At 33.4% G+C, this 21,039-nt stretch overlaps 1 protein-coding gene across 13 annotated transcripts in view; it reads right to left on the bottom strand.

The window, feature by feature from the left end:
* Window positions 1–21,039, bottom strand: part of Dh31-R (Diuretic hormone 31 Receptor) — a 451,262-nt gene that overhangs the window by 84,122 nt on the left and 346,101 nt on the right. The window lies entirely within an intron of this gene.

The following is a 21,039-nucleotide window of genomic DNA, read 5'->3' as shown; positions in this document are numbered from 1 at the left end:
TCGGTATGCACGTGGCATTTAAACAACCAACACCCGAATAGCTTAAAGGACCATGCGATGTGAAAATGTACATGTTTTGCATTTTAAGTGAAATGTAACTGAAGCCAACATTGTTTGCGGATAATTATTTGCTTAATAAATAATTATTCCTCTCACTCTTTCTCTCTCACGAAATCAAGTAGGTAGATTTGTAATTGTAAATTTGGAAAAAAGTTTTGGAATAATTTCAGTTAAATATGTAATTAAAATTATTTACAAATTGCTGTTACATACATAACACGAAGCGGGTAAACATTTAAATGGTAATCAGAATTAAAACTGAAATTAAACGATGATAATGGCCAATGTACGCTTCCAGGAAATTAATATTAGTAGTATTTTGCTAAAGCAAAGTTAGGTGTTGGATTTATGGTAAGCCGGAGAACAATTAGAAACATCGGTTCTAAAATTCTAAAAATCGTGGATTTTTATACCCTACACCACTATGTGGGGAGGGTATTATAAGTTGGTTTTGGCCAAAAAGTTTGTAACGCATCGAAATAATGGTCGTAGACCCATACTTATATATACCAAAATTAATGTCTCGACGAGCTGAGTCGATCTGGCTATGTGTGTCCGTCCGTCAGTCCGTCCGTCCGTCCGTCCGTCTGTCAGTCTGTCCGTCTGTCCATCTAAACCTTGTAATCACGCTACAGGTCGCAATTTTGATCGGATCGTCACGAAATTTTGGATGTTGATGGGGGTCCCGGAGGGGAAGAAGCCTATTGATTTTGGTGATGGTCGGATAATATTTAGGGGTCGGAATGGGCAAAAAACTTTTGTGGATAAAAAGACAACTTTTTTTTCCAAAGCGAATATCTCAGCTTCTATATTGGGTATACCAAAAGCAAAACCTGACAATAAAAGTAGAAAATATCACCTTTCTAATGATGTAAAGTAGGTTCTCGTAGGTGATCAAACAACGAAGATATCACAATAGTCGCAAATAAAACCCATATTTTCATTTTTGCGATTTTAAATATAATGACGAATACCACAGCTTTGGTTGCGGACTTTCCAAAAGCAAAGCCTGGCTATGAAAGTAGAAGATCCCACCTTTACAATGATGTAAACTAGGTCGGCGCAGGTGACCAAATAAGGGAGATATCGCAATAGTCGGCAATACATCCCATTTTTCCACTTTTTTGGAAATCACGCTACAGGTCGCAATTTTGATCGGATCGTCACGAAGTTTAGAGGGCTAATGGGGGTCACACAGATGAAGAAGCCTATTGATTTTAGTGATGGTCGGATAATATTTAGGGGTCGTAATGGGGAAAAAACTTATTTGGAGAAAAAGACAACGATTTTTTCCTAAGCGGATATCTCAGCTTCAATATGGTTTATACCAAAAGCAGAACCTGGCCATGAAAGTTGAAAATATCGCCTTTCTAATGATCTGGCTCTCATAGGTGATCAAACAAGGAATACATCGCAATAGCCGCTAATAGAACCCAACTTTTTATTTTTGCGATTTTAATAATAATGACGAATATCACAGCTTCGGTTGGGGATCTTCCAAAAACAAAGTCTGACTATGAAAGTAGAAAATCCCATCTTTACATTGATACAAAGTAGGTTGGCGTAGGTGGCCACATAACGGAGATATCGCAATAGTCGGCAATACATCCCATTTTTCCACTTTTTTGGAAATCACGCTACAGGTCGCAATTTTGATCGGATCGTCACGAAATTTTGGGGGCTAATGGGGATCCTACAGAGAAAAAAGCCTATTGATTTTGGTGATGGTCGGATAATATTCAGGGGTCGGAATGGACAAAAAACTTATTTGGAGAAAAAGACAACCACAGAGGAAGAAGCCTATTGATTGTAGTGATAGTCGGATAATATTTAGGGGTCGGAATGGGGAAATACTCATGTGGTGACAAATTCAAAGTTTTATTCTTTGTGAATATATCGGCTTCTAGTAGGGGTTTCCAACGGCAAAGCCTGTCAATAGAAGAAGACAATATTACCTTTAAATTGGTGTAAAGTAGGTTGGCGAAGGTGGCCAAACAAGGGAGATACCACAATGCATCCAATTCTTCCATTTTTTTCAATCACGCTGCAGGTGGCAATTTTGATCGGATGGTCACGAAATTTTGTTTGCTTATTGGGGTACCGAGAGAAAGAGGCATATTATGTTTGATGGTATTCGGATTATATTCCCTAAAAGAAATGATTACCAGTGAAAAGCTTATGCACAGGGGTAGTGGTGTAGGGTAACACATGGTCGGCCCCGTCCCGACTATAGCCTTTGCTCACTTGTTTAAAAGTTAATTTTTCCACGAACCAACAGATCACAAATCGTGGATTTTTTAAAGAATATTTTTCCACGAACCTACAGATCACAAATCGTGGATTTTTTAAAGAATATTTTTCCACGAACCTACAGATCACAAATCGTGGATTTTTTAAAGAATATTTTTCAACGAACCAACAGATCACAAATCGTGGATTTTTTAAAGAATATTTTTCAACGAACCAACAGATCACAAATCGTGGATTTTTTAAAGAATATTTTTCAACGAACCAACAGATCACAAATCGTGGATTTTTTAAAGAATATTTTTCAACGAACCAACAGATCACAAATCGTGGATTTTTTAAAGAATATTTTTCAACGAACCAACAGATCACAAATCGTGGATTTTTTAAAGAATATTTTTCAACGAACCAACAGATCACAAATCGTGGATTTTTAAAGAATATTTTTCAACGAACCAACAGATCACAAATCGTGGATTTTTTAAAGAATATTTTTCAACGAACCAACAGATCACAAATCGTGGATTTTTTAAAGAATATTTTCCACGAACCAACAGTTCACAAATCGTGGATTTTTTAAAGAATATTTTCCACGAACCAACAATTCACAAATCGTTGATTTTTTAAAGAATATTTTTTCACAAACCAACAGATCACAAATCGTGGATTTTTTAAAGAATATTTTTCCACAAACCAACAGATCACAAATCGTGGATTTTTTAAAGAATATTTTTCCACAAACCAACAGATCACAAATCGTGGATTTTTTAAAGAATATTTTTCCACAAACCAACAGATCACAAATCGTGGATTTTTTAAAGAATATTTTTCAACGAACCAACAGATCACAAATCGTGGATTTTTTAAAGAATATTTTTCAACGAACCAACAGATCACAAATCGTGGATTTTTTAAAGAATATTTTTCAACGAACCAACAGATCACAAATCGTGGATTTTTTAAAGAATATTTTTCAACGAACCAACAGATCACAAATCGTGGATTTTTTAAAGAATATTTTTCAACGAACCAACAGATCACAAATCGTGGATTTTTTAAAGAATATTTTTCAACGAACCAACAGATCACAAATCGTAGATTTTTTAAAGAATATTTTTCAACGAACCAACAGATCACAAATCGTGGATTTTTAAAGAATATTTTTCAACGAACCAACAGATCACAAATCGTGGATTTTTTAAAGAATATTTTTCAACGAACCAACAGATCACAAATCGTGAATTTTTTAAAGAATATTTTCCACGAACCAACAGATCACCAAACGTGGATTTTTAAAGAATATTTTTCCACGACACAACATTTCACAAATCGTGGATTTTTAAAAGAATATTTTTCCACGACACAACATTTCACAAATCATAAATTTGTTAAATTATATCTCGAAAAATCCTTAAACTGCACTTAATCGAAAATGTTTCAACTTTTCTGGAGAAGATAATCAAAGAAGTTGACAGACATTATGAATCTTTGAACTTAATCATATTTTTTAAGAAATATCCGTGCGAAAGTTATCTTTGTAACCAGTCCGACTGACAAAATTATATGATTAGATCGACTCGAAATCGCCTTAAAACGCATGTGGGGTCTAAAACCATTATTTCAATGAGTCTGATGGTTACAAAGTTTTAATACCCCCCTTAAAAATTTGCACCTAGTGCCTAGGGAACTGTTTAAATAACCTATCTAGGTATAGCATCTTAATCTAGCATAACACAAGAACACACACCACAATTATTTACACACATTAGCGAGCTGTCTACTAAGCCTGAATGTAGGCGGCAACATGTTATGGTTACTTAAATAAAAATGGCCTACTAAAGCGTCAACAAAGATTCCATGAATTTAACGATGAAATCCACAAAAGCCTTCTTTTACATATATTGTCACATAGCACCAGCCGCTACACACATCCACACACACACCATGGCAATGTAATCAAAATATTACCTTGCAGCATTTTTACTAACTTGGTTGACATGAAACACTGAAATGAGTGTTAATGAAGAGCCATAGAAAGTTTGTTTGAGGAAGAGAAATTTAAAGATGATAACATTGGCGTAGCTAAGCGACGTTTTTCCTATAACAAAATTAGAATTTTTTGAGAACATTGCCTTAAAAGTTACCACAATTCCGGAGAAAAGAAAACATGCTCCCTACGACCATGGATAATCTCATTTACTCACTTGTCTGGAAATGTGTGTTTGTGTTTACACATTTCTTCCTGATACTTACAGGTATAAGTATTCTAGTTCGCAGGGCAAATTGCTGGCTGTAATACGAAGTATGTGGGTACTTCAAGAATAGAGATGGACAGTGGGTAAATACCCAATGGGTAAATACCCGGTAAATTGGGTAAATTGGGTAAATACCGGGTAAATACCCATTTGTGGGTATTTATTTGGGTATTTACTATATTGAATCGCTAATACAACATCTTAGACCCTATTTCTGGGTTTATGTTATGAAATCGATTCAAAATGGATAGTTTTACAATACTTTAAACAAGTGGGTAAATACTTGGGTAAATACCCGAGTATTTACTTAAGCGTTGGGTAAAAACTCATTAACTGCCGAACTACTTGACGTAGCCTGACAAAATTTGGCTCAAATCTTTCTTATGTCAATAGAACTTCTGGTACTGAACATGGGGTCTCTGGGTCCATGTTTTGATATAGCCCCCATATATCCGTACCTCCCGATTTAAGGTTTTTGTACCTATTAGCCTCATTGTACAATCATACTGGCTGAAATTTGGCAAAGTGAGTTCTCAATATGTAGAAAATATCCTTGCTAAAATTTGTCAACATAGGTCCACGTTTTCTAATAGCCCCATATAAGGGCACCCCGATTTCGAGTATTTACCCAATGTTGGGTAAAAACTCTTTAACTGCCGAACCATTTGACGTAGGCTGACAAAATTTGGCTCAAATCTTTCTTATGTCAAAAGAACTTCTGGTACTGAACATGGGGTCTCTGGGTCCATGTTTTGATATAGCCCCCATATAACGGTACCTCCCGATTTAAGGTATTTTTTGTCTATTTGCCTCATTGTACAATCATATTGGCTGAAATTTGACATAGTGAGTTCTCAATATGTAGAAAATATCCTTGCAAAAATTTGTCAACATAGGTCCACGTTTTCTAATAGCCCCCATAGGGGATACCCCGATTTCGAGTATTTACCCTAATGTTGGGTAAAAACTCTTTAACTGCCGAACCACTTGACGTAGCCTGCAAAATTTGGCTCAAAACATTATTATATCAATTGTATTAAAGGTATTGAAAATGGAGTCCCTAGGTCCATGTTTCCGTATAGCCCCCATATAGCCGTACCTCCCGATTTAAGGTATTTATCATCTATTAGCCACATTTTACAACCAAATTGGCTGTAATTTGGTACGGTGAGTTCCCCATATGTATAAAACTTCCTTGCAAAACAATTGTCGACGTAGGTTCACGTTTTCTTGTAGCCCCAATATGGGTTTCTGAAATCGGGAGGTACGGTTATATGGGGGCTATATGAATCCGTGGACCCAGAGACCCCATTTTCAATACCAGATGTTCTCTTGACATAAGTAACATTTCAGCCAAATTTCGTCAGCCTACGTCAAGTGGTTCGGCAGTTAAATAGTTTTTACCCAACATTAGGTAAATACTCGAAATCGGGGTACCCTTATATGGGGGCTATTAGAAAACGTGGACCTATGTTGACAAATTTTTGCAAGGATATTTTCTACATATTAAGAACTCACTTTGCCAAATTTCAGCCAATATGATTGTACAATGAGGCTAATAGGTACAAAATACCTTAAATCGGGAGGTACGGATATATGGGGGCTATATCAAAACATGGACCCAGAGACCCCATGTTCAGTACCAGAAGTTCTTTTGACATAATAAAGGTTTGAGCCAAATTTTGTCAGCCTACGTCAAGTAGTTCGGCAGTTACTGAGTATTTACCCAACACTTGGGTAAATACTCGGGTATTTACCCAAGTATTTACCCACTTATTTAAAGTATTGTAAAACTATCCATTTTGAATCGATTTCATAACCTAAACCCAGAAATAGGGTCTAAGATTTTGTATTAGCGATTCAATATAGTAAATACCCAAATAAATACCCACAAATGGGTATTTACCCGGTATTTACCCACCGTGTGGGTATTTACCGGGTAAATACCCGGTAAAAACCATCTCTCTTCAAGAACAAACACACACATTCACAATTAGTAAAACGTCTTCTATTTACACATGTGATGGTGTTAATTAGAGTTGAGTTTCGTCATACGCTTTCACAAACATTCTTCATAGGCGTTATGTTGTCGCACAATTAAATGGCATTGCCGGGTTTTAGAGTTCTTAATAGTGTTTTTTCTTTCTCGTAGTGTTGTTTAATTGCGTATTACACACCATCAAATTTTATGAACAATCTCATTCGCCATAAAACGTAATGATGTTCTTTTATGTTTAAAGAAAATGCTTTTGAGTTAGTGCGTGTGTGCAAATAGTTAAACAGAATAAACACTATCCACAAGCACATGTTTAAAAATAAGCTACGTATTTTTTTTTCGAATTGTTGTAAATGCTTTTAATCTTTGTAAATACGTCATAAGTGACACGTTTTGTATGTACATATTTGACAAGTACTGAGCTTACAGATATTGAATTTACTACAAATTGAGGGTATGTAGCCTGTTTCAATACAAATCAAAAGAAGTATCACAGCAAAATCCCACTTTAAGTGGAACCCAGATATGTATTTATTTAATGATGTCTTGCTAAAGGAAGTAAAAGTAAGCGTTTTTCTCCATTTTTGCTTCACATTTATAAGTTCAAAAGATAGTTACAAATCGAAATCAAATCAATAAAGTTACATCAGTTTAGAAGTGCAGTCAATTGGAAAATGAATTCCCCCATCCGGCGAGCTATGCCGCAGCATGTATTAATTCCAATTATAATTGACTGTCATTGTATGGCGCCCAAAGATTTTTCTAATATAGTCCAAATTTAGTAGAATTAAATCTTATTCCACGCTTCGGTATCCTGGAATGCACACTATCCTAGTCCCGGTCCACACAAGAGTGATTTTATTGAAAAAAATTTCATGACATTATGCGTCCTAGATTGAGTTATACAGTAGAGTAACGTCACGTAATTGCTGTAGTGGGGAACTCGATGTGAAAACGCATAATTTCATAAAATTATGTCATTGAAATCACTCTAGTGTGGACCGGGACCTAGCTGTGCTGTACAGGTACGAAGATGCAATCAAATATACACCGCAGGATTTTTACAGATTTTGGGTTATAATGTCGAAAGCATGGACTTGCCCACGAAAAAATTATGTTGTAGTTACAAATGCGAACTTCGATAAACATTTCAAAGCAATCCTTGAGCTTAATAGCTGCACATTAGCGAAAAATTTAAACTTTTGTTAGGGAGGTACCGCCGATTTAGCCCTGTACTCCACTCGATCGACTACTTCGGGTACCTCTACAAGAAGAATTGTAGCTAAATACCTATAAAACGAAAATTTATTAAAAAATCCACAATTTGTGATCTGTTGGTTGTTGAAAAATACGCAGATTTGTGATTCTTTACAAAATCCCCGATTTGTGATCTCTTGGTTGTTAAAAAGTATACGTTAAATAGTGCACTGTTGTTGAAAAATATTCTTTAAAAATCCATGATTTGTGATCTGTTGGTTGTTGAAAAATATTGTTTAAAAAATCCACGATTTCTGATCTGTTGGTTGTTCAAAAATATTCCTTGTTGGTTGTTGAAAAATATTCCTTAAAAAATCCACAATTTGTGATCTGTTGGTTCGTGGAAAAATATTCCTTAAAAAATCCAAAGGCAAAGGATGTGATCTGTGTGTTGTTGAAAAATATTCCTTAAAAAATCCAAAGGCAGAGGATGTGATCTGTTGGTTGTTGAAAAATATTCTTTAAAAAATCCACGATTTGTGATGTTGTTGAAAAATATTCTTTAAAAAATCCACGATTTGTGATGTTGTTGAAAAATATTCTTTAAAAAATCCACGATTTGTGATGTTGTTGAAAAATATTCTTTAAAAAATCCACGATTTGTGATGTTGTTGAAAAATATTCTTTAAAAAATCCACGATTTGTGATGTTGTTGAAAAATATTCTTTAAAAAATCCACGATTTGTGATGTTGTTGAAAAATATTCTTTAAAAAATCCACGATTTGTGATGTTGTTGAAAAATATTCTTTAAAAAATCCACGATTTGTGATGTTGTTGAAAAATATTCTTTAAAAAATCCACGATTTGTGATGTTGTTGAAAAATATTCTTTAAAAAATCCACGATTTGTGATGTTGTTGAAAAATATTCTTTAAAAAATCCACGATTTGTGATGTTGTTGAAAAATATTCTTTAAAAAATCCACGATTTGTGATGTTGTTGAAAAATATTCTTTAAAAAATCCACGATTTGTGATGTTGTTGAAAAATATTCTTTAAAAAATCCACGATTTGTGATGTTGTTGAAAAATATTCTTTAAAAAATCCACGATTTGTGATGTTGTTGAAAAATATTCTTTAAAAAATCCACGATTTGTGATGTTGTTGAAAAATATTCTTTAAAAAATCCACGATTTGTGATGTTGTTGAAAAATATTCTTTAAAAAATCCACGATTTGTGATGTTGTTGAAAAATATTCTTTAAAAAATCCACGATTTGTGATGTTGTTGAAAAATATTCTTTAAAAAATCCACGATTTGTGATGTTGTTGAAAAATATTCTTTAAAAAATCCACGATTTGTGATGTTGTTGAAAAATATTCTTTAAAAAATCCACGATTTGTGATGTTGTTGAAAAATATTCTTTAAAAAATCCACGATTTGTGATGTTGTTGAAAAATATTCTTTAAAAAATCCACGATTTGTGATCTGTTGGTTGTTCAAAAATATTCCCTGTTGGTTGTTGAAAAATATTCTTTAAAAAATCCATGATTTCTGATCTGTTGGTTGTTCAAAAATATTCCCTGTTGGTTGTTGAAAAATATTCCTTAAAAAATCCACAATTTGTGATCTGTTGGTTCGTGGAAAAATATTCCTTAAAAAATCCAAAGGCAAAGGATGTGATCTGTGTGTTGTTGAAAAATATTCCTTAAAAAATCCAAAGGCAGAGGATGTGATCTGTTGGTTGTTGAAAAATATTCTTTAAAAAATCCACGATTTGTGATGTTGTTGAAAAATATTCTTTAAAAAATCCACGATTTGTGATGTTGTTGAAAAATATTCTTTAAAAAATCCACGATTTGTGATGTTGTTGAAAAATATTCTTTAAAAAATCCACGATTTGTGATGTTGTTGAAAAATATTCTTTAAAAAATCCACGATTTGTGATGTTGTTGAAAAATATTCTTTAAAAAATCCACGATTTGTGATGTTGTTGAAAAATATTCTTTAAAAAATCCACGATTTGTGATGTTGTTGAAAAATATTCTTTAAAAAATCCACGATTTGTGATGTTGTTGAAAAATATTCTTTAAAAAATCCACGATTTGTGATGTTGTTGAAAAATATTCTTTAAAAAATCCACGATTTGTGATGTTGTTGAAAAATATTCTTTAAAAAATCCACGATTTGTGATGTTGTTGAAAAATATTCTTTAAAAAATCCACGATTTGTGATGTTGTTGAAAAATATTCTTTAAAAAATCCACGATTTGTGATGTTGTTGAAAAATATTCTTTAAAAAATCCACGATTTGTGATGTTGTTGAAAAATATTCTTTAAAAAATCCACGATTTGTGATGTTGTTGAAAAATATTCTTTAAAAAATCCACGATTTGTGATGTTGTTGAAAAATATTCTTTAAAAAATCCACGATTTGTGATGTTGTTGAAAAATATTCTTTAAAAAATCCACGATTTGTGATGTTGTTGAAAAATATTCTTTAAAAAATCCACGATTTGTGATGTTGTTGAAAAATATTCTTTAAAAAATCCACGATTTGTGATGTTGTTGAAAAATATTCTTTAAAAAATCCACGATTTGTGATGTTGTTGAAAAATATTCTTTAAAAAATCCACGATTTGTGATGTTGTTGAAAAATATTCTTTAAAAAATCCACGATTTGTGATGTTGTTGAAAAATATTCTTTAAAAAATCCACGATTTGTGATGTTGTTGAAAAATATTCTTTAAAAAATCCACGATTTTTGATGTTGTTGAAAAATATTCTTTAAAAAATCCACGATTTGTGATGTTGTTGAAAAATATTCTTTAAAAAATCCACGATTTGTGATGTTGTTGAAAAATATTCTTTAAAAAATCCACGATTTGTGATGTTGTTGAAAAATATTCTTTAAAAAATCCACGATTTGTGATGTTGTTGAAAAATATTCTTTAAAAAATCCACGATTTGTGATGTTGTTGAAAAATATTCTTTAAAAAATCCACGATTTGTGATGTTGTTGAAAAATATTCTTTAAAAAATCCACGATTTGTGATGTTGTTGAAAAATATTCTTTAAAAAATCCACGATTTGTGATGTTGTTGAAAAATATTCTTTAAAAAATCCACGATTTGTGATGTTGTTGAAAAATATTCTTTAAAAAATCCACGATTTGTGATGTTGTTGAAAAATATTCTTTAAAAAATCCACGATTTGTGATGTTGTTGAAAAATATTCTTTAAAAAATCCACGATTTGTGATGTTGTTGAAAAATATTCTTTAAAAAATCCACGATTTGTGATGTTGTTGAAAAATATTCTTTAAAAAATCCACGATTTGTGATGTTGTTGAAAAATATTCTTTAAAAAATCCACGATTTGTGATGTTGTTGAAAAATATTCTTTAAAAAATCCACGATTTGTGATGTTGTTGAAAAATATTCTTTAAAAAATCCACGATTTGTGATGTTGTTGAAAAATATTCTTTAAAAAATCCACGATTTGTGATGTTGTTGAAAAATATTCTTTAAAAAATCCACGATTTGTGATGTTGTTGAAAAATATTCTTTAAAAAATCCACGATTTGTGATGTTGTTGAAAAATATTCTTTAAAAAATCCACGATTTGTGATGTTGTTGAAAAATATTCTTTAAAAAATCCACGATTTGTGATGTTGTTGAAAAATATTCTTTAAAAAATCCACGATTTGTGATGTTGTTGAAAAATATTCTTTAAAAAATCCACGATTTGTGATGTTGTTGAAAAATATTCTTTAAAAAATCCACGATTTGTGATCTGTTGGTTGTTCAAAAATATTCCCTGTTGGTTGTTGAAAAATATTCTTTAAAAAATCCACGATTTCTGATCTGTTGGTTGTTCAAAAATATTCCCTGTTGGTTGTTGAAAAATATTCCTTAAAAAATCCACAATTTGTGATCTGTTGGTTCGTGGAAAAATATTCCTTAAAAAATCCAAAGGCAAAGGATGTGATCTGTGTGTTGTTGAAAAATATTCCTTAAAAAATCCAAAGGCAGAGGATGTGATCTGTTGGTTGTTGAAAAATATTCTTTAAAAAATCCACGATTTTTGATGTTGTTGAAAAATATTCTTTAAAAAATCCACGATTTGTGATGTTGTTGAAAAATATTCTTTAAAAAATCCACGATTTGTGATGTTGTTGAAAAATATTCTTTAAAAAATCCACGATTTGTGATGTTGTTGAAAAATATTCTTTAAAAAATCCACGATTTGTGATGTTGTTGAAAAATATTCTTTAAAAAATCCACGATTTGTGATGTTGTTGAAAAATATTCTTTAAAAAATCCACGATTTGTGATGTTGTTGAAAAATATTCTTTAAAAAATCCACGATTTGTGATGTTGTTGAAAAATATTCTTTAAAAAATCCACGATTTGTGATGTTGTTGAAAAATATTCTTTAAAAAATCCACGATTTGTGATGTTGTTGAAAAATATTCTTTAAAAAATCCACGATTTGTGATGTTGTTGAAAAATATTCTTTAAAAAATCCACGATTTGTGATGTTGTTGAAAAATATTCTTTAAAAAATCCACGATTTGTGATGTTGTTGAAAAATATTCTTTAAAAAATCCACGATTTGTGATGTTGTTGAAAAATATTCTTTAAAAAATCCACGATTTGTGATGTTGTTGAAAAATATTCTTTAAAAAATCCACGATTTGTGATGTTGTTGAAAAATATTCTTTAAAAAATCCACGATTTGTGATGTTGTTGAAAAATATTCTTTAAAAAATCCACGATTTGTGATGTTGTTGAAAAATATTCTTTAAAAAATCCACGATTTGTGATGTTGTTGAAAAATATTCTTTAAAAAATCCACGATTTGTGATGTTGTTGAAAAATATTCTTTAAAAAATCCACGATTTGTGATGTTGTTGAAAAATATTCTTTAAAAAATCCACGATTTGTGATGTTGTTGAAAAATATTCTTTAAAAAATCCACGATTTGTGATGTTGTTGAAAAATATTCTTTAAAAAATCCACGATTTGTGATGTTGTTGAAAAATATTCTTTAAAAAATCCACGATTTGTGATGTTGTTGAAAAATATTCTTTAAAAAATCCACGATTTGTGATGTTGTTGAAAAATATTCTTTAAAAAATCCACGATTTGTGATGTTGTTGAAAAATATTCTTTAAAAAATCCACGATTTGTGATGTTGTTGAAAAATATTCTTTAAAAAATCCACGATTTGTGATGTTGTTGAAAAATATTCTTTAAAAAATCCACGATTTGTGATGTTGTTGAAAAATATTCTTTAAAAAATCCACGATTTGTGATGTTGTTGAAAAATATTCTTTAAAAAATCCACGATTTGTGATGTTGTTGAAAAATATTCTTTAAAAAATCCACGATTTGTGATGTTGTTGAAAAATATTCTTTAAAAAATCCACGATTTGTGATGTTGTTGAAAAATATTCTTTAAAAAATCCACGATTTGTGATGTTGTTGAAAAATATTCTTTAAAAAATCCACGATTTGTGATGTTGTTGAAAAATATTCTTTAAAAAATCCACGATTTGTGATGTTGTTGAAAAATATTCTTTAAAAAATCCACGATTTGTGATGTTGTTGAAAAATATTCTTTAAAAAATCCACGGTTTGTGATGTTGTTGAAAAATATTCTTTAAAAAATCCACGGTTTGTGATGTTGTTGAAAAATATTCTTTAAAAAATCCACGATTTGTGATGTTGTTGAAAAATATTCTATAAAAAAATCCACGATTAGTGATGTTGTTGAAAAATATTCTTTAAAAAAATCCACGATTAGTGATGTTGTTGAAAAATATTCTTTAAAAAATCCACGATTTGTGATGTTGTTGAAAAATATTCTTTAAAAAATCCACGATTTGTGATGTTGTTGAAAAATATTCTTTAAAAAATCCACGATTTGTGATGTTGTTGAAAAATATTCTTTAAAAAATCCACGATTTGTGATGTTGTTGATTTGTGATCTGTTGGAAAAATATTCTTTAAAAAATCCACGATTTGTGATCAGTTGGTTGTTGAAAAATATTCTTTAAAAAATCCACGATTTGTGATCTGTTGGAAAAATATTCTTTAAAAAATCCACGATTTGTGATCTGTTGGTTGTTGAAAAATATTCTTTAAAAAATCCACGATTTGTGATCTGTTGGTTGTTGAAAAATATTCTTTAAAAAATCCACGATTTGTGATCTGTTGGTTGTTGAAAAATATTCTTTAAAAAATCCACGATTTGTGATCTGTTAGTTGTTGAAAAATATTCTTTAAAAAATCCACGATTTGTGATCTGTTGGTTGTTGAAAAATATTCTTTAAAAAATCCACGATTTGTGATCTGTTGGTTGTTGAAAAATATTCTTTAAAAAATCCACGATTTGTGATCTGTTGGTTGTTGAAAAATATTCTTTAAAAAATCCACGATTTGTGATCTGTTGGTTGTTGAAAAATATTCTTTAAAAAATCCACGATTTGTGATGTTGTTGAAAAATATTCTTTAAAAAATCCACGATTTGTGATGTTGTTGAAAAATATTCTTTAAAAAATCCACGATTTGTGATCTGGTGGTTGTGGAAACATATTCTTTAAAAAATCCATGATTTTTGATCTGTTGGCTGTTGAAAAATGTTCTTTAAAAAATCCACGATTTGTGATCTCTTGGTTGTTGAAAAATATTTTTTTAAAAAATCCACAATTTGTGATCTGTTGGCTGTCGAAAAATATTCTTTGAAAAACCTCGATTTGTGATCTGCTGGCTGTTGCAAATTTCCTTTAAAAAATCCACCATTTGTGATCTGTTTGCTGTTGAAAAATATTCTTTAAAAAATGCACGATTTCTAATCTGTTGATTTTAACAACAATATGGTGATGAAGCACCATCCTACAGCACTGTGCGAAACTAGTTTAATGAATTCAATTGTAGCCGACGGTCGTGAATGTCATCCAAAAGAGTGAACCATACAACTGTTGGCTTTGGTACAGGCACATTCTCCTCAAGAGACCAGCAAGGTAATTTGGCAACTGATACAGATAGTGTGCCCAGGATATGGAAAGAACATTTTTTCAAAACATTTTTAAAGATACCACAGATCCATTCCAGAGCGCATAAGTAATTTTGTTGGTGCCGGCAGCGTTTTATGGACCTTTGAGTCATTATTTCACGAATTTCTCGATCATTCCTTAAGCTGCATTGAATAAGAAACGCATGACCATTTGCAGGGGCGGTAACCGACGGAATTGACCGATATAGTCTCGAATTTGATGTAAGTACTATAAGATACCAAGTATGGTCCAAATCATCGATTCCCTTTGAGAGTTATAGTTCTAACCAGCCAGGACATGGTTAAATATACACTAAAGAGTCTAAAATGGATTCGGTCTTAAAATTTATGGGGTCTAATACCATTATTTCAGTGAGGTAACCGTAATGCTGGGGATACAAAAATGTATCTTTGTAATCAAGACCTCAATGACTAAATTGCAGTTAAGTGAAAATGGTTACGTATTTTTTCGAGAAAGCAAATTTGGAAGAAATATTACGATAATGGGTGGTCCTTTTGCATTTTTTTTTAGCCGAAAATGTCATGTATTTGTATAAAAGATATAACAAGTATTAAACGTCATATACCCTCAAGCCCTTCTTAATCAAAATCGTATCAAATCATTTATTCTTTTCGAGCGGGCGGATACAGTTTTGGATCCCATCGAAATTCACTTAACTGTTTTACTACGTTTTCAGCAGGTTCCCCCTATCAAATATTTTCAATTTCCTCACTTTCACACAACTTCTAATGTCCTCAATATCTTCAAATATTTTCCATCTTCCTACCAATAAATATCTTCATCGTCATCATTGCAATTCTTTCACAATCGTTGAAATGACCTTTCATTTAATGTCTCAACTTAAAGCCATGAACTTCCTCAATAATGTCCTGCTTTCTAAATCAGCTGGACGCATTCCACCCACAGAAACGCAGATAAACATGACCGACATTGAATAGAGAATTGAAAAAAAGAAATGATTCAATTTAAAATTCTATTTGAAAACTCATTAAATCAGGTTACTGGACATACGCTTGGTTGCATTTTGTTCATTTGATTCAGTTGATGGGAGTTTTTGACTTTTTTTTACTATTTTCTATATTGGCTCATAAAAACTACTTCTATTACGGATGCATTTGAGTAAATAATGGTCATCATCAGTAGTACGACAAGGACGACATGAATGAATGAACGAATGGCTAGCTGAGTGAGTGATTTGGTTTCGTGCGATTTTGAGTTTGATTAAAATGTCAATTTAAATTGTTGATTATAAAGACGACGTTGGCATTGGCAGAGATGCTCTTGAATTCCATCAAATTGTTTATTGGCAGATATTTCATACATATTTTATTAAATCCACTACCCAACTTTTGTTTTGACATACAAAAACTAATAATTTATGAACAACATTGGCTTAGATGGGGGGATAGCAATATGGAAGTATGACCAAAAATGCCTATGGAATATTTTAAATATTCCAATTGAAAGGTAGACAAGGAGCGGAAAACCTCTTTCTAAAAAAATTCTATAAACCCTAAATAAAAATGTGCCCAAACCTATCATATCAACATAACTACGCCATTGCAAAACGTTCATATATGTTTGGTATTTATTGTCCATGTATTCGATGAATGGGTATTTCTCAATAACAGCAACAAAAACAATATACACACCCAGCAAACCAATCGTACCGACATCGTAACGAAATCGGAACAAAATTCGGACATCTTAACGAAAGTTGTATGTAGTGGTTGACATAATTTCGGAACGAAATGTCGGATCGACATCGGATCGATTTTGGTCCGATTTCGTAACGAAATCTGAAGAAAATCCTTGGGAAATTCGGAAAGGAAATTTCTTTCCGACATTCGTTCCGAAATCGGAACGAAATTGGTACAAAATCTGAACTATTCCGTCTCCGAAAAATCGTTTAGAAATCTGAACGACTTTGCTTCAGAAATTATTCAGACGTGTCGGACATCAGACATTTGGTTTGCTGGGCACATACACATCTTTCTACAAATACATACATAAGCAAACTACAGCATTGTATGGTACAATGAAATTTATAAATAATTTCCGTTAGTTAAGCATTTTCGTTCAATAATGGAAATACTTTTTTTTAAAGCTTTGAGTGTAATTTCCTGTTTTCAACTTTGATAAAGTGGGCGACTATAGGATGATGATGATGATTGTTGAAACAAGAAACTCATTTGTTTTGCTTTAAAGTATATAAAGTGGGTATATTGTGTGCATGAATCCTTTTGTGAAACATCATCAATCAGTAATTTTCATTGAAAACAATAATAAAATATTATCCAAACACACACAATTTCATATAAGATAAGTGGCAGTATGTATTACAGTATTTCTACTTGAAACTTCAAATCAAGAAAGTCATGGTAGAGAAAAGCAAGTCATCTTGATGGTAATGCTTTATTAAATAAAGAGGGAAATATGAATAGAGTTTCTGTATAAACAAATAAGAAGAAACAAGTAAGAAAGTAGTATATTGGGTGACGTAGGGGATGAAAGATACCAAGGAACGGTCCTGACCGGCTTTAACATGGCAAAGTCCAGGATTTATCTTGGTCCCTCTTTCATCTTAAGTGGACACTGACCTCCCCGTGGTGTCACCTGGGGTAGCTGCCTTTAACACGCGTCAAAGGTAGTGAGCTAAAATGTGCCGCGCGTTCACCCATAAGAACGTTAAAAGCTTGGGTCTGGGCATCGGGTTAGAAACCCTCCCCTAGAAAAAGCAGCCTACTATGAAAAAACAAAAGAACAGAAAAACTAATCCCTCAAAAGTTGACGACCCCCGCAAACGTTTTAAGGACCATGATCTGCGAATCTGCATCTGGAATGTTCGCACTCTTTATAGAGAAGGTGCAGTTTACGCATTGGCAGATGTACTTGAAAAGTACAAGGCCGACATTACTGCCATACAGGAAATACGATGGAACGGGAAAGGCGTCACAACAACACCTAAAGGTGACGCATTCCCAGCGAAAAGTTTGCCTCCAAAGAGGCAGTTAAATGATATGTACAAGTGATTTGGAAGTGCATCAAATTATGCATTTTCACTCATGATTTTTACAAGGGAGTGACCCCGGAAAGAGGCACTCCATTGCACCGCATTTTAACTGACCCTTTGGCATTGCATTTTAACTGACCCTTTGGGGTAGAATAGGAGGCAGTCCAGAGCACGTGTTTTGAATAACAAAATAAAATGCATTTATTATTTGTGTGAAACAAAAATATTAATAACTTTATTAAATTAACACAAATTATGAAAATTCTCTATTGAATTCAATCGCAAACATGTGTGTTTCCTCCGCTCTTCATTTAATCCAAGCTTAAGTGCTTTTGCTTCATCTGCTCAGGTTTGATATTGTCTTCCCATCACCAGTACTCCAACAGCACTCCACTGGGAAATTTTCTTCTCGTGAGTTACCGGAAAAATGTTCACAAATTAAATATTATTTAGTTTGTATTAACAAATGTTTGGAAATGTTAACACGATTATCTCTTTTTGGAAATGTATTCCGCTGCCTGTAGAGATGTACAAACTGATTTATGTACATATAGGGATCTCTAACAACTGCTAATAAAATGTAGTGAACGGAGTGCCTTTTTCACGACTCCGTTTGTGAGGAATTGGAGTGCCTTTTTCACGACTCCGTTGAACTGCCTCCGGATGAACTGCATAAAAACATGCCGTGAAAGAACTAATCTACATGGCACTACTTCCAATTTATTTTGCTGGGTTGTATTATAGCTGCCATGACGTAAAGCATGAGTTTGGTTGCAGATTTGTAGTTGGTCGGAGGTTAAAACATCTGGTCTCCAGCTTCAGTCCAGTGAATGAAAGACTTGCTGCAATTCGAATAAAAGCTAAATTCTTTAACATCAGCTTTATTTGCGCTCATGCTCCCACTGAAGAAAAGGACGAACAGACCACAGATATATTTTATGAGCGCTTAGAAGAAACTTATGACCATTGCCCTGCCCATGATATTAAAATTATCCTAGGCGATTTTAATGCCAAAATTGGAAAGGATAATATCTTTGGCCCAACAGTCGGGAAATTCAGTCTCCACAATGAAAAAATCTGACTATGGTATGAGGCTGATAGACTTTGCAGCTGCAAGAAACATGGTAGTTTTCTGTACCCGATTTAAGCATCTCGATATTCATAAGGGCGCCTGGCTGTCGCCAGATCAAAGAACAAGAAACCAAATTGATCACGTTGTGATAGATGGAAGACATGCATCATGCGTGTTGGATGTACGATCGTTCCGAGGTGCAAACATAGACTCGGACCACTACCTTGTTGCAGCAAAGGTACGTACCAGATTAAACGTAGCAAAAAAAGTGCGAACAGACACAACACGGAAGTTGGACATCGGTAAGCTGCAATCACAGTAGAAAGCCACAGCATATTCCACTCAACTGGCCCAACTGCTTAATCAAAGCACTCCTCGTCCCGTTAACATATCAGGACAATGGCAAAACATTGCCCACTCCATGAAAACAGCCGCAAAATCAGTACTTGGATACCAGAGACCTCCACCAAGGAAACCATGGTATGACCAGGAGTGTCGTGCTGCTACGCGTAGCGCACGAGAGAGGTATCGGGAGAAAAGGAGAGAGGAGAAACGTCTGTTCCACAGGAAAAAGAGAGAGATGGAATAGCGGGAGTGTGAACAAATCGAGATGTACAGGAGACAGAATTAAAATTCTACCAAAGAGTGAAACATCAAACTGATGGCTTTGGAACTGGAACATCCTCCTGTAGAGACCAGCAAGGTAATCTGGTAACTGATACAGATAGTGTGCTAAGGATATGGAAAGAACATTTTTCCAAACTGTTGGTATCCAATAGTAGCGAAGTCGACGAAGATACCACAGATCCAATCCCAGAAGATGGTATTGAATGTATTCCACCCGGCCAAGATGAGGTAAAGACAGCAATAAACCGGCTGAAGAATAATAAGGCAGCAGAAGCTGATGGTCTTCCAGCCGAGCTGTTTAAAACCGGAGGCGACACGCTGATAATGTGTATGCATCAGCTAGTTTGCTTCATCTGGCAGGAAGAACGAGTACCCGACGATTGGAACCTGATCATCCCGTGTCCCGTCCATAAGAAAGGAGATAGAAAAGGTTATACAAGAGGCAAACGTCAAAGCAGCCTTCGACAGCCCGCTACGTTCAAAGGTATTCCAAGCCATGTCTGAATTTGGTATCCCCGCAAAGCTCATTCGAAAGAACCTCCCCGAAGAGTTTTGTACCAAAAGAGGTTTCAGGCAAGGAGACAGCCTTTCGTGTGATCTTTTCAACATCCTGCTAGAAAAGGTTATACGAGAGTCAAACGTCAAAAGTAGTGGTACAATCTACACCAATAGTCACATGTTACTTGCTTATGCTGATGATATAGACATCATAGGCCGATCAGTAAAATAAGTAACTGATACCTTTATGAAGGTCTAAGGAGAATCTGCTAAAGTGGGTCTGGTGGTAAACGGCGGGAAGAGCAAGTTGATGGTGTCGACGCGCAATGTGTCCATTGAGATCGGACCAACTGTTGAAGTTGGTTCCTATAATTTTGAGGTAGTAAAAGACTTCTTATACCTCGGCACCGCCGAAGCCTGGGTACTTGCGCAAGTAGATAAGGCAGTGCTTGGCGTATTTGAGACAAAAATTCTTCGAAAGATCTACGGACCAATCGGCGTTGGCGGTGAATAGCGACGTCGTATGAACCACGAGCTGTATCTGCTATTCAACGACATCAATATAGTTAAACGTATCGAGATGCAGAGATTGCGTTGGCTAGGCCATATAATAAGAATGAGCGTTGATCAACCCGCTTAAAAGGTGTATAAATACGTGCCACATGGCGGCGCTCGCAGAATTGGCAGGTCAAAGAATAGATGGCGCAAACAAGTGGATGAAGAGATGACAAGGCGCGGTATTCCAGACCGTTTCTCATATTAATTGCAGTTTTTCACACAAATGGACTACTTTTTTTAAATTTTGGACCAAATTTTACATTTTTGGAAAAAAATTTCATTGAACAATTTTTTTAAAAAAATAATTTCCAATTTTTTAGTTTTTGTTTATTGATGTTTGACTTTTTTAAATAGTTAGAACATATGAAAAACACAAAACACTCACATTTTGATGCTGAAAAGTTTAATTAATGCATCGGAAAGCTTATTATGTTT

Source organism: Musca autumnalis, unplaced genomic scaffold (genome assembly GCF_047663935.1).
Source record: "Musca autumnalis isolate F117 unplaced genomic scaffold, ASM4766393v1 scaffold_5, whole genome shotgun sequence".
NCBI classification, from domain to species: domain Eukaryota; kingdom Metazoa; phylum Arthropoda; class Insecta; order Diptera; family Muscidae; genus Musca; species Musca autumnalis.
The sequence above is the reverse complement of the archived record's forward strand: the minus strand, read 5'-3'. Positions and strand labels throughout refer to the sequence as shown.